Raw genomic sequence first — 16220 nt, 5'->3', positions numbered from 1 at the left:
TTAATATGGTTAATCACTCACTGTAACGTAAAATAATTAATTCTATTATGCACATGTGACAATTCCCATGAAAATAACAATCTGTTTAATTTGTACAACTGCATCCCCATACGCGATCGGCAGAACTGCAAAGTGACTTGCGTGTTGTGCCGGCTCGGGAGTTGGTAAGCAAAGCGAGCAGGTGGTAAAGCCCCCTAATATATTTTATATAAAATATAAATATTTATTTACTTAATGTTGTCCAAAATAATATAGCTCTGTTAGATTATGATGCAGTCCCATATTACTATTACATTATTGTATTGCATGAAGTTTATTGTTCAGATTTATATCAATTGTGAATATTTTCTCTGTAATCATTCAGATAATTCCAATATTAGAGGGACACAAAATCACATTATAGTATCCTCCATTACCTTGATTTGGACCAGCTCAGGTCATATGGGTATTGAGCTTATAGATCTCTTTATATAAATAAGTCACAGATCGGAAGAGTATTCTAAACATTAACTTTTAAAATTGAGTTACATTAACTCAACACCCCTCAGCTACCGACTTCGGAGAGCTATGTGTTTAGTATGAAGTAGTGCCTTGTGCATCTTGACAAAGACAAGAAATAAATAAATAAGCGACCTGAGAAGCTTATTTTATAACAAAATTATTGAAGTCCACTTAAGTTCCAAAGGCCAAAAGATTGTGCATTCTACGTAACATAAATGTTCTCATGTACCTCCTCATAGTTTTTTAGGCTACAACCTAGAGGCTTCAATGCATGGAACGTTAAGGTGGATCATTTCCTATAAGGGAAACTTTGTTTTTTAGTTCTTAGATAACATACAGTAAGACATTGCTTTCCCAGTGAGTTATGGGAGGTAGCTTAGGATTCTTAAAGCTGAGTAAGATAAGCCAGTTGTTGTATAGGATATCACAACAGATTTTTTCATTGCATTTTCGTATCTCATCTAATGATATGGCAAAAAATGCTGTTAAATATTTACCTGAAATTGTCAATCCAACACTCTTTGACAGATAAGCAAATATTTTCTTCAAAATAGTGTGAGTGTGGGAAATTCTCAAGACATGTAACCTAGTAAGGCCAATGCCTGGCGTCATAGTTGCAGTTATGATCCTGTAACTGCTAGATTTTAAATTATTTTAATCGGGATAAATGTGTGCGTGCATTGCACAATTTTATGATGAATTATGCCATGATTTGCTCAGATTAAAGAAGAACGTACATACAGTATGTATGTTGAAAACTGATGAATTGTATTCCTTATCTGAGATTCTAACTAAGATGTCCCTTTCCCTTCCTTGCCTAAGACTGTCTAGGGATATGCATCTTAAAATTTGCCGATGGAATCTGAAAATGTTACCAATATCCTCATCACTACTAGATAGTAAAGATTCCTTCATACATACTGACAGAAGGATTAGGGTAGATGGGCAGATTCCTTTCCATCATGTTTCTAACTTGAACATGTAAATAACAGCGTGTTATTGAAAGGTAATATTTGAAACAGAGTTGCTCAAATGATGCATACATATTGTCCACATCAAAGTTTCAAAAACTCCAAACAGCAAATGTCTTCAGTGGATTATTTACTGTGTTTTTTAAAAAGGCCGGAATAAATTATTATTGTGGACAGGAACAACTGACAATAGTGTCTTGGCTTTAAAGTGTTTCCTACATTGATAGCATATGAATGTTGCACTACTGAATTACTGGTAGATTGTAGATAATTAGGAATTGCAGTAGCACAGAGCAAGGCCAACTGCCAAAGGGTGAATCAGGAACTCGTCTCAATGGCTAATCAAGCAGGGACAGTTTTGTTACTTTCTGGTTCATTCCCTTCTTGTAAAGCAGAGATAGTAGTAAAACTGGAATGTCATGTTACACCCTGCTTTGGATATTTGTAGAGCTATCTTCGTAACAAATTGTCATTTTGCATTTGAAATAAACATAAAATAATGGATTTGTTAATATATAGCGAAAAAAATTAAGGGAACACTTAATCATCTCAGTCCAACAGTAAGTCAGTGGTGTTAAGCATAAGCAATTATGAATCAATGTCACCTGCTTTGGTGCATATGAAAGTGAAAACAGGTGAACTGATGCGGCAACAGCAAGACGCTCCCCAAAAAGGAACTGGTTTTGCAGGTGGTGACCACAGACAGCTGGTCTCTCCTCATCCTTCCTGATGGATTCTTCTCTAGTTTTGCATTTTGCTACTGTCCTTGTCACTACTGGTAGCCTGAACCGGTACCTGCAGCTAATTCAGGTTGCACAGGTAGTCCAGCCCTTCCAGGAAGTAACATCCATATATGCTGCCGCAAGAAAGTTTGCTGTGTCTTCCAGCACAGTCTCAAGAGCATGGAGGAAATACCAGGAGACGGGCTGTTACACAAGTAGAGCTGGACAAGGCCGTAGAAGTACATCAACCCTGCAGCAGGACCAGTATCTGCTCCTTTGTGCAAGGAGGAACAGGAGGAGCACTGACAGATTCTTACAAAATTACCTGCAGGGTTTATTGTAGCTACTGGTGTGTTCACAGCCCATCACAGTGTAGCTCGACTGGCATTCACAAGAGAATACCACAATTGGTAGCTCTGCCATTGGAGCCCTGTTCTCTTCGTAGATGCGAGCAGGTTCACAATGAGCACATATGACAGACGTGAAGGAGTCTGGAGATGCTGTGGTATACGTTATGCAGCCTGCAACATCATCCACCCTGACCAGTTTGGCGGTGAGTCAGTGATGGTCTGGGGAGGCATATCCTTGGAGGGTTGCGCAGACCTCCACGTGCTAGGCTACGGTACCCTGACTGTTGTTAGGTATTGTGATGAAATCCTCAGAGCCATTGTTAGACTTTATGCTGGTGCAGTGAGCCCTGGGCTCCTTCTGATGCTGTACAATGCCTGGCCTCATGTGGCCAGAGTGTGTAGGCAGTTCTTGGATGACGAAGGCACGTTATGTATCGGTGCATCAGATTAGCCACCCAGACTGTCCAGGAACGCACAGATGCCCTAATCCAAGTCTGGGATGAGATCCCACAGGACACCATTTGCCATCTGATAAGGAGCATGCCCAGATGTTATAGGGAGTGCATACAGCCACATGGGGGCCATAAACACTACTGAGTCACATTATGAGTTGACGTGCTGAAATTCATGCAAGTTGGATCAGCCATTGATTTCAGTTTTTGACTTAGATATTCAAATCCAGTCATCAATGGGTTGGTGATTTTGGTTTCCATTGACCATTGTTACATCATTTTGTTTTCACTGAATTACATAGTGTTACTCAGTAAAGATTTTCCATTTGAATATTTCATTCAAAGGATCGGATATGTGATTTAAGTGTTCGCTTAATTGTTTTGAGCAGTGTTCTTAGGGATACTATGAAAACAACATAGGGAATTTGAAAGAATATTCATTTTAACATCATCAATGAACGATTTGTATGGCAGTGAGGAGTTGACATTTGGTGATGAAGAGCTCCATGTCATCAGGAGAGAGGGATACATTTTGTCCAGTTTCTTCCCTTATGATCCACTTTATCTCTGACTCTGTTCAGTGGCAATTCCAAGTAAGAAAATGTATTCATGGTGCGTTTGGCGACCAAGTTAAGTGATATGAAAGTTTATACATTTCAAATTTTTTAGTTACTTTATCTAGAATCAGTTATCACAATTTTGTTTATTAGGTATTTTTGTAGAAATGAGTCATATTCAAAAATAACAGAGCTAATAGAATGTAATTACACATGTTAGTAGATTACATTAAATACATACTTTTTAAAAGCACTTTGTAATGTCATGTAGTTAAAAATATAGCCTAATAGGCTTTTTGTGAATCAATAGCTTTCTTAGACAGTAGATTCTAATTCAAGTGATGTAAAAACGGCATCGATTGATGTATTTAAGTGGTGGAAGGTCTGTGACTAAAAATCACTGTCGGTATTACTCTTTGAAAGAAGAAAACCAATTGAAATAAGACCCACATGTAGCTATTAATATTAGTTAAAATACAGTAATTGAAAACTTTATAAATAACTAAGAACTTGGAAAGGAATTTGATTTATTGCATAATGGGAATACCAAAGCTGACAATCATCTTAAAAAATGTAATTCCAATCTGAAAATATACAAAAGCAAAAGTGGCTCTTTGGGCAATAAAAAAAAACTGTAATCTTAGTTAAGTTTGTTGAAGTTACTGCTAAGTGACCCATTTTTCATGCATGAACTTTCATTGTCTATGGTAAATAAGGTACAATTAGCCTTCCTGCACTATAGAAAATGTGTAGCATGGTGCAGAATCTTATTGTGTGCTTGATCTTCTGCCCATATCAACTGCAGTTTCATTTCTAAAGCTGCAAATAAGTAACCAGCCGAGTAAGTAGCTAATGTGTTTATATCACTTAGGGGAGGTGCGCCTTTACTCTGTTTTGCTGCAGGCCGATAATGTTAGTTCTTTAAAATAACAAACTACAGATAATATTAGTTCAGTCAATTCAGTTTTATATATGCCTACATAATTGCTTTCTTCTTCCATAAATTTCTAGAAAAGTTACTTTTTTGTAGTGTTATAGTTACCTTACCTAAAGAAGCAGGAGCGGGTGCTGCTGTATGAGGGGCTTCCTCCCTTTCCCTCTTGTTGAATTGTGGATCCAAGCAGCTATCAGATGAATGAAAGACAAAGATGTATAAAATATACAAGTTGCCGCTGTGCAAATGTAAACTTGAAACAGGAACCCAATCCACACTTGAAGTCTCACAGAGCATATCTCTGTTTTAAGACAGACAAGTTTGCAGATTTGCCAATGCTTTTCAATGGGAGATTTTGAAATTTCAAAACTTTGTACCGCACAATCTCTTCAAGATCTCAACTAAAGTTGAAATGTCTGAACAAATCTACTTAATAAAATAAGTTTTATTTTATAAAAAATAAAATCGGTACATGGGGGTTGGCTGACAGACAGACAAACAGAGAGACAGACAGACAGACATGGTTATCGCAGTAGGTGCTTCTTACATTATATGTGAATGCACCTAAAAAGCATTGGTTATACCGAACAGCCCTGTCTACAGTAGTTCCATTTCTCTAGAGTAAAATAGTCTGATTATATAATGTTTATAGTGTTATGTCATAGCCAGGGTCTCATCCCTAGCTCAAGTGTGTTTTCTTTTTGTTATCTTTTTTTTTTTTTTTAGATATTTTATTGTTAATTGTGTCTTTGTTTACTTTTTAGTTTTAGTGTGTTGGACTGTGAACATGATTCTGGACCACTAATTGCCACTTCACCTAGAGATTTAGCTTTTTAGACATATCTTTTTTACTTTTCTTTTTGTTTCTTATTTGGATGTAAATGAGCATTGTTTTGTTATTGTAGCTAGAGGTTTTATAGAGTTCTTCTCTCTATTTTGGACATTATTTTAGGTAATATAAGCCTTAATCCCTGTTCTGGCCTAAGCAGACTACAAGCCTTACTTTGTTGCTAGGCCTCACTGTATTGCGCTGATGACATTGTGATCTGTAGCGATAGTATGGAGCAGGTTGAGGAGACCCTGGAGAGGTGGAGATATGCTCTAGAGAGGAGAGGAATGAAGGTCAGTAGGAACAACGCAGAAAACGTGTGTAAATGAGAGGGAGGTTAGTGGAATGGTGAGGATGCAAGGAGTAGAGTTGGTGAAGGTGGAGTTTAAATACTTGGGATCAACAGTACAGAGTAATGGGGAGTGTGGAAGAGAGGTGAAAAAGAGAGTGCAGGCAGGGTGGAATGGGTGGAGAAGAGTGTCAGGAGTGATTTGTGACAGATGGATATCAGCAAGAGTGAAAGGGAAGGTCTACAGGATGGTAGTGAGACCAGCTATGTTATATGGGTTGGAGACAGTGGCACTGACCAAAAAACAGGAGACAGAGCTAGAGATAGCAGAGTTAAAGATGCTAAGATTTGCACTGGGTGTGGCGAGGATGGATAGGATTAGAAATGAGTACATTAGAGGGTCAGCTCAAGTTGGACAGTTGGGAGACAAAGTCAGAGAGGCGAGATGGTGTTGGTTTGTACGTGTGCAGAGGAGAGATGCTGGGTATATTGGGAGAAGGATGCTAAAGATAGAGATGCCAGAAAGAGGAAAAGATGAAGGCCTAAGTTAAGGTTTATGGATGTAGTGAGAGAGGAGATGCAGGTGATGGGTGTAACCGAACAAGATGCAGAGGACAGGAAGATATGGAAGAAGATGATCCGCTGTGGCAACCCCTAACAGGAGCAGCCGAAAGAAGAAAAAAAAGAAGACAACTCAGCTAGATTTTGCCAGAGGGCACATGGGAGAGTCTGATATTAACTGGAAGAAGGTTCTATGCATGTGATGAAACCAAATTTGAGCTTTTTGGCCATCACACTAAACACCATGTTTGAATATTGCATGTTACCAAAAACACACCATCCCCACTGTGAAGTGTGGTGGTGGTAGAATCATGCTGTCAGGATGCTTCCCAACAGCACACCCTGGTGCAGGGTAAAATGAATACAGCAAAATATGTGGAAATCCTGGAGATAAACAGGATACAATCTGCAAGAAACCTGCACTTTGGGATTTCTTTTTGAGCAAGATAACAACCGCAAGCATAAAATCAAAGCAACACAGATGGATTTAAAACAACAATGTTAGTGTCCTGGAATGGCAGAATCAGAGTCCAAATCTCAATCCAACTGAGATTTTGTGGCTGGACTTGAAAAACATTGTTCACTCACAATCCCCATTCAACCTGAGAGAACTTGAGCAGTTTTGCAAAGAAGAAAATGAGAAACATTGAACTGTTCAGAGATACAAAGCTGACAGAGACTTGAACACACAGACTCAAGGCTGTCATGGCAGCCAAAGGTGCATCTATTAAATACTGACTGTGATCAATTATTTTGTGTTTTATATCTGTAATTCATTTAGAACAATTTGAAGAGATCTGTGTTCGCTTTGATGTTGAACAGTAGGTTTCTACTGATCAGTATTGATCAGTATCAAAAAAGCCAAAGTAAATCCACTGTGATTCAATGTTGTGCAATAATAAAATGTGAAACTTGCAAGACGGAATACTTTTTATAGGCATTGTGCATGGCTAAGGCTAACAATCTAACTCCAGTGAGTTTTACTGTTATGGGAAGTCTAATTAGCTGATCAGAACTGAAGTGCCTGGTGATCAACAGTAGCACAATGCAATGCTTGTATAAGTTACTGAGAAATATGTCATGTTTATAATATTTTAAAGATTTTTATAATATTAGACAAGTACATTTCTAAGAATATAACAAGACAACTACAAATGGAGCTAATATGACACTTTAGGGAAATATAGTTCATTAGCATTCCTCTTTCATGCCTTACTCAATAGCTCTAAAATTCTCCAGGCAGGATTTGTATTGGATTTGCACCCAAAAATTCTATTCCTTGGAGACAGACGCACTTCCTTCATAAATAAAACACCACCGTTCCTTTCACCTCTGTAAAAATGTATTTACTCTGTCAATTTTCTTTAAAGTAGAGGCTTTCAGTTTTCTAATCTCTTTCAATTTCCAGTGACAGGTGGATTGTTTTATAGATACTATAAGAAGTGAAGTGGATTATATGGCAAAAAAACCTGCAGTATGTGTTGCCCTATGAGCCGAAACAATGGTTGTGGGGCCAGTTTTAGCCACAGGGTCATGGTTTCAACAGCCCTGCCATGAGGTAAATGGGAGAAAGTGCCCTTATGACCTGTTTTCACTTAACCACAATGGACAATGCCTTGTGCAAAATGCGTAGTGCAGCTGAAGAATTGAAAAAGCTCAGTGCAGTGATATCGATAACACATTTTTCTCTCATCCCAGCTTTGTATGTTGTTGATTGCTTTCTGCTTTCGTATGCAGCTGTTCCGATGTGTTTCAACTTAGTTTTCGTATTTCAAAGAAGTTTCCATTTGATGGTGGCATGGTGGATCAGCAGTTAGCAATATTACCTTACAGCACCTGAGACAATGATTCAGTGGAGTCATTGCCATTAAAGGTTATTGCTGAGTATTCTGGTTTGTGCTCAGTTCAGAATGACACAAATTTTATTAAACTGGCCAAAAGTAATGAGTATGACTTTGTGTATGAATATTTCCAACAATGGACTAACATCCCACCCAGGACTGTATCCTCACTTTTGCCTGTTGCTTCTAAAATAGGCTTTCACAATCCTGTAATGAAATAAGGGGTTTTGAAAAATGTATGGACAGATATTTTTTATGTGCTTATATTATAATACTTTATGCAGTAAATTGTCTTAAAATAGGGAAATTGAAATGCATTGACATATTTTGTTGATTGCAAAAAATAAAATTGTCAGAAACTAAGGAAAAAATTATGGAGTACACATAGGACTGAAAATCAGCAATGAAACATTAACAAACAGCCCTAATAATAAAATATTGTCACAGTTCAATTTACTTCATTATGACATGTGAACTGAGAGCACAGAGAAGAATCAGGCATTAAATGTGAGGGCTCTAGATGCCTCAGGAGCTGACCGGAAGTTGGTGCAATCTGGACATACCCAGGAGGGTCAAAGAAACATCCAGAAAGAAGACACACCCCCAAAGGTCCAAAGAACAGTATTCTAGGACCACCCATTTTAGTCACATGACTTAAGACAGCCCTTTAAAAAGAGGAACTGGAAGATAAGAAGTCAGTTCATATACAGCTGCTGCCAGAGGAAAAAGTTATCCCTTCATAGGCCAACACGTTACCTTTTTTGACATCAAATCTATTAGGAGATGAACAGCACACTGTGAATGAAAACCGAGAGTTTTGGAAAAACTTGACATTAACATGTGAGGCTAGAAGAAGCCTGGTTAGCTATTTTTTAACTATTGTTTTGTGAAAATGTCCTCAAATAGTTGCAAATGATGACCTGGTTGTGGCATTCTTTCTTGTCCCAGTGATCAGTGTACCTACAGGAGACGACAACTTGTTTAAGCAACAGTGAGTAAATAGGTGCTCCTGCCTGAAGATATGCATCATGACATATTGTAATTTTCACGGTGAATGTTATTAGAATATCTTCCAAAACCTATTAAAACATATTTAGGCATTTATTCAGTTGTATTTTTAAGAAAACTAAGCAAGACATAATATCCCAATTGTCCACTGGACTAAATAAATGTTTAAGTCACTGTTAGCAGCAATCACTGCAACAAGAGTTTATCCCACTGTTACTGATCAACAGTGGTATTTTTGGCATTAAAAACATGGTGAGGTCAAGAGCAGGTAGAAAAAGAACATGCTCCAAAAAAAAATTTATAATTTTCCCCCATATGAATGTTTATTATAAAGTATTTTCAATTAAGTCTTATCATGTTTTACAACTGTTTTGGATAGTACTCTAAGCGAGATTTCCTGTCACAAAATTTTTTATTTGAAAATTACGTTGCTAGTAAGTTAAATCTGAAGTGTGAATTGTGCATAAGATGCAAATACATTATCTAAATACAGTTCTATCAGTGTGTTAATCCTGAGTGTTTTCAAAAAAAATAAATACTGAGAAGGATGACAAAGTTGATTATCAAGTAGAAGAGAATCAGATAAAAGCTTCTCTGCCTTGAAGTGCATCCTGCATTGGTTCCATTTGCTGAGTGACTGGTGATCAACTGGATTATTGGTATATTGGCAAAAGTTAGTATTTACAGAGGTACAAACCATTGCATGTAAACAAGTACAAGATTTAATTTCCATTGCTGAGTAGGCGGGTGTAAATTAATCAATTTGTGATAATTTCAGGTCTTGATGTAACAGAGTTAAAGATGTTAAGATTTGCATTGGGTGTGACGAGGATGGATGGGATTAGAAATGAGTACATTAGAGGGTCAGCTCAAGTTGGACAATTTGGAGACAAAGTCAGAGAGGCGAGATTGCATTAGTTTGGATATGTGCAGAGGAGAGATGCTGGGTATTTTGGGAAAAGGAAGTTAAAGATAGAGCCAGCAGGCAAGAGGAAAAGAGAAAGGCCTAAGATGAGGTGTGGTGAGAGAAGACATGCAGGTGATGGGTGTAACAGAACAAGATGCAGAGGACAGAAAGATATGGAAGAAGATGATCCGCTGTGGCAACCACTAACAGGAGCAGGTGAAAGAGGAAGAAGGAGAATAGTGTGTATATTTGTTACCCAGTAATAAAATTGAAAGTTACGTTTTATTCAAATTAATTGAGTCCAGTAACTCCTTTTCTGATTATCCCCTTTATCTCTGTTGTATTTTGAATATGAATGGCTAATGCAAAAAGCAATTGTGACAGAGGGCACCCTTGTCATGTCCCACATTCTAGTTTGAAGTAGACTGAGTTCATGCTGTTAATACGAACTGAGAATAGTGAACTGATTTAAAGTTATTTTATTCATGCAGATATTTTTGGGCCAAACCCATATTTGTGCAGTGTGGTGAATAAATAGTCCCATCTGACACTGCCAAGAGATTTTTCAGCATCCAGATAAGAGTATATTACAATAAACAGATGCTGAAGGTATGAAGATAAGTTTCTGTCTTTAATTAATCCTGTTTGTTCATGTAATATTACAAAAGGAAACACTTTCCCAGTGCTTCTTGATAAAGCTTTGGAGAGTCTCTTAACATCATTAATCAAAAGTGAAATTGGCCTGTATGATAAACATTGTAGTGAGTCCTTATTTTTCTTAGGCAAAATGATATATTAATACTTGGCAAAATGTTTGAGGCAGAATTTTATTTTCTCTTACTTCTTTGAATATTGTTAATAATAAAAGAGCTAATTTAGCTGATTTTTTTTTTTTTTTAAATAAAATTCTACCTTGTCAACATCAAGGCCTGCTGCTTTCCGACTTTAGAGTTAGAGCACCCAGTAATTCAGAGAGTGTCAGAGGTTTGTCAGGTTCTTCTGCACTAGACAACGGACTGTAAAGCTGTGCCATTTATATTTTATCAAAAAACTTAAGACTGTGTCATCTCGTTTAACCTGATTGGAGTATAAGAATTTATAGGTGCCAGGTCTGTTTAGATTGGCATTGGATCATTGTGATCCCATATGACATTGTCATTGTCATCTGACAAAATACAGACAGCTTTAAATTTTAAGTAAAGTGACAGCCTCACAACTACTCACTACTCAGGAAATCCAACCGGCCAGGAACTGCTTAAATTGAAATTGCAACACCTCAAGTTTAGAATCCAATAACCACAATAACAACAAAAAAGCATGCAGACTATACACATTGTACAGCTCCAACTACAATATGCACATCTTGTATCAGTGCTAACTACCATGCAGCCAGGAATTTGCTGATAAGACTTTAAGTTCAATAAAACCAGAAAAATGGGGGTGCTCTAAAACTTTTCACTAGCTGTTTATTTATATGTAAGCTTACTATATTCTTATAGATTTCCATATCCTGAACAATTTTGCCTTAGATATATACTTTAATCAAAACATCACTTTTTAACCTAATGTAAATGTAGAGAGTTTGCTAACAAAATACATTGCTTTCCTAACCTATCCTTATTATTTACTTTAAAAAATACAATTTGTAGTTCTGTTAAAGATATAACTACTATATTCAAACTGTATCAGTGCTTTCAAAAAGTGCACCTCTCAAAAACTAAGAAAGTGTTAAGAATCTGACCTTTCAATTAGATATTCAGATAAAGAACAGTAATCAGCACTTGGTAAAAAATAATCTTCATCAAGCTGTGTGAAATATTGTCTAATCCAGTGAAGAACTCTGCATTGCACAAATCTTTGTCAAATGAAAATATCCAAACTGTTACCAGGTCAAGACCATAATTGAGAGCAATGCCACCAAACACCTCCTTTACTGGGTCATACGTTTTAGTAAAATTTCCCTACTCAATCTTAATTTGAATGAATTTTTTTCTGTTTAGACTCACAATAACCCGTACTCTGTCTCTGTTTGGGTTAACTCTCAATTACAAAATTAATACTTAAAAAGATAATCAATAAGGGTGGCGCAGTGGGTAGTGCTGCTGCCTCGCAGTTAGGAGTCCCGGGTTCGCTTCCCGTGTCCCTGCATGGAGTTTGCATGTTCTCCCCGTGTCTGCATGGGTTTCCTCCCACAGTCCAAAGACATGCAGGTTAGGTGCATTGGTGATTCTAAATCGTCCCTAGTGTGTGCTGGGTGTGTGTGTGTGTGTGTGTGTGCGTGCGTGCCCTGCGGTGGGCTGGTGCCCTGTCCGGGGTTTGTTTCCTGCCTTGCACCCTGTGCTGACTGGGATTGGCTCCAGCAGACCCCCCGTGACCCTCTATTTGGGATATAGCGGGTTGGATAATGGATGGATAATCAATAAAGTTTGTGACTGAACATAAAACGTATATTCAATCATGTTGATTTTGTAAACGCACAAACATTAACTACTCTGTATGAAGCTGTATGAATTCCACTATAAATCTGGGACCATGTCAACATAGATATTGAAAATCAAAATATTAGGAATTGTGCTGTCATTGAATTCCTAACACAGGAGAACAATATATTTTAGGATATTCTGTCATGCCTAGTCAATGTGTACCAATCACCTTTAAATGCCAAATCAAAAGACTCTGTTGTGGCATGAAATGTCACAAATATAACTGAAGGTGTGGCAAGCATCTGACATTCCTGACAGGAGCAATGGGTGTCATTGTAGCACAGATTATAATGAAGAATTGAAGAATGGTAGTGCATAAAAAAGCAGACACATTAAAACTTGTAATGGATTTCATTCTTTGTTAACTATTAAACATAAGCAAGGTTTGCAAAGTTGAATGTCCATAATGTTGACTCCTGAAATGAAACATCATTGCATACAAGGCACTAAAGCATATATTGAGGTAATCAATTTGGACTGGGAAAAATTTAAAAACCATTTCATAACTGGGGATGAAACTTGGATACATCACTATGTCCCTGAGTCTAAACAAAGATCAAAACAATCATGGTGATTCTCCAACACCAGACATTCAAGGTCCAAGCAAATTTTACAATGTTATATTTGTTATATTGCTTGTTGTTTTCATGCCTACATAGCTGCTCAATATAAAGCTGACTTTCGTTTTTGCATTTGCAGCAGTCAGTCATGGAAAAATATTTTGAAATGTTGTCAACCATTCCATTCACCTTCATAAGAATGCTCCTGCTCGCACTGCATGGTTTTTAAAGACTGCCTTGTGAAACTATGTTTTCGAAGAAATGCCTCCACAATAGACTCTAGACCTGATCTTGTGTGACTACCCCCTACACTGCAATCTATATGACTGCCTCTGTGAGATAGGCTATGACAAGACAGCTACAGAAGTGTTGTTTACATTGTAACAAGTGAATTGGTGGTCATGAGGACTATGTTAAAAAAATAAAATATCTAGCTTTATTTCTTGCTAGACTGAAAACTTTTTAATCACTCTCCAGACATTGCTATTACACAACGTTATTTTGCACAGTGGAAAAAAACATAATTTACCTACCATAACACAATAAGAACTGTCCAAAATATTTAAAAAATGTTGCATACACATTGTGTACTCTTTGTATTATTTGACAGTTATTGTATAGTATATATATCTTCTCTCTCTCATACATATATATATATATATATAAAAAAAATCCTAAAAGTGCAACGATTTTATGTGACGTTTTTATGTCACGCTTTAAATCAGGCTTATTTTAAAACCTACTTATATATGTTTGGTATCATTCTTTTCAGAATTTATCAAACTTTGATGTGATGTTGTTAGGTTTTCAGATTCATATTCCGTTTTAAATTATAAACTAAAAAATATCAAGAACTCACGTCCCGCGAGATGAAATTTTGTGCCAAGAGATTTATTTATTTATTTATTTATTTTAAATGTGTTATTTTTATTGCAATCATTCCATACAAATCAATCAATTTTTGCAAAAAGTAGGATTGAGAACAAGTCGACCCCCACCCCTGAGAGAGAGAGAGCAAGGCCAACGGAGTAAAATTTAAGGCTTGTAAACATACCTAAATTGATGAGTTTGATAAGCCAATAGAGATGAATGGAGAAGAAAAAGAAATACAGAAATAATTGCTTCCTCTGTGCTTTAAGAGCTTATTCTAAAATATTACTGATTAGATCCTGCCATGTTTTGAAAAAAATCTGTACAGATCCTCTAACTGAGTATTTGATTTTTCCAATTTCAAATAGTATAAAACATCGGTTTCCCACTGACTTAAAAGAGGAGAGTTAGGATTCTTCCAGTTTAGCAGAATAAGTCTGCATGCCAAAAGTGTAGTGAATGCAATCACAGTTTGTTTGTCCTTCTCCACTTTAAACCCATCTGGAAGAACCCCAAACACAGCTGTTAATGGGTTAGGAGGGATTGTGAGACCAAGGCTGTCTGAAAGGTAATTAAAATTTTGGTCCAGAATGATGTTAATTTGGTGCAGGCCCAGAACATGTGACCCAGTGAGGCTGGGACTTGATTGCAGCGTTCGCAGGTTGGATCTTGCCCTGGAAACATTTTGGAGAGTTTTAGTCGAGACAGATGTGCTCGATATATAATTTTGAGTTGAATAATTGTATGCTTTGCATATGGAGCTCGAGTGAATTCTCTGCATTGCTACTTTCCACTCCTTTTCTGATATATTAATTGAGAGATCTTTTTCCAGTGTCCTCTTGGATCTTTGAAAGGGAGGGACTGTAAAATGATTTTATATATTGCAGAGATGGTGTCTGAGTCCTTGAAATTGAGCAATATTTTTTCCAGCATGGATGAGGGTGCAAGATGAGGAAAATCGGGAAGGTTCTGTTTAACAAAGTTCCTAATTTGAAGATAGTGAAAGAAATGTGTAGCTGGAATGTTAAATTTGGAATGTAATTGTTCATAGGATGCAAAGACGTTGTCTATATAAAGATCTCTAAGCAAGTTAATCCCAAATTTTTCCAGATATTTAAAACTGCATATGTTTGTGAAGGTTGAAAGAGGTGGTTCTCTTGCAGAGGTGCCACAGATAAAAGCTTCTCCATCTTAAAATGCTTTCTACATTGGTTCCATATTCTAAGTGAGTGAAGCACAATTGGGTTATTAGTATATTGCCGATAACTTGCATTTATTGGGGCACAGAGCAGGGAATATAAAGAAGTACTGCAGGATTTTACTTCTATTGCGGACCAGGCCTGTGTATGTTCATCTATTTGTGTCCAGGTTTTATAGCTTGTATGTTTGCTGCCCAGTAATAAAACTGGAAGTTAGGTAGAGCCATGCCACCTTCTGCCTTTTGTCTTTGTAGGGTCGCTCTTTGGATACGTGGATGTTTTGAGTTCCAAATAAATGAGGTTATTGTTGAATCTAATTGCTTAAAAATGATTTATTGATGTATATTTGAATGTTTTGAAATAAAAAAAGGAGCTTAGGAAGAATATTCATCTTAACAGTGTTAATTCTTCCAGCTAGAGTGAGATGAAGGGTTGACCATCTATGCAAGTCTTGCTTAATTTTTTCCATGCAGACGGCAAATTTTGTTGATAAAGAGCTTTATGTTTACTTGTGATGTTTACCCTAGGTATTTAAACTGTTCTGCAATGATAAAAGGTAGGGTGTCTAATCTAATATTATATGCTTGAGAATTCACTGGAAAGAGTACACTTTTATTCAGATTAATTCTGAGACCAGAGATCTTTTGAAATTCTGTGAGTGCTGTTAAGACTGCAGGCACAGAATTTTGTGGGTCTGATATATACAGTACCATATCATCTGCATATAGAGAAATTTTCTGTTCCAGTCCTTCTCTGATAATCCCCTTTATCTGATCAGTATTTCGACAGTGTATTGCCAGTGGTTCAATGGCGATTGCAAACAGCAGTGGTGACAAGGGGCATCCTTGTCTGGTACCACGTTCTAGTTTAAAGTAGTCTGAACAAATGTTGTTGATACAAACTGAAGCTTCTGGATTGGTATACAGTAGTTTGATCCATGCACAAATGTTCGGGCCAAACCCAAATTTCTCCAATGTAGTAAAAAGGTATTTCCATTCAATCATGTCAAATGCTTTTTCTGCATCCAATGATAATAATATTTCTGGGGTGTTTGACTTAGTTGGTGAGTATATTACATTAAACAGGCGTCGAAGATTTGAAGATAAGTGTCGACCCTTGATAAATCCAGTTTGATCTTGTGATATTACCGAAGGGAGCACTTTCTCCATCCTTCTAGCTATGATTT

This window comes from Polypterus senegalus, chromosome 11, assembly GCF_016835505.1.
Source record: "Polypterus senegalus isolate Bchr_013 chromosome 11, ASM1683550v1, whole genome shotgun sequence".
Classification (NCBI taxonomy): Eukaryota; Metazoa; Chordata; class Cladistia; order Polypteriformes; family Polypteridae; genus Polypterus; species Polypterus senegalus.
This window is presented reverse-complemented; position numbering follows the sequence as displayed.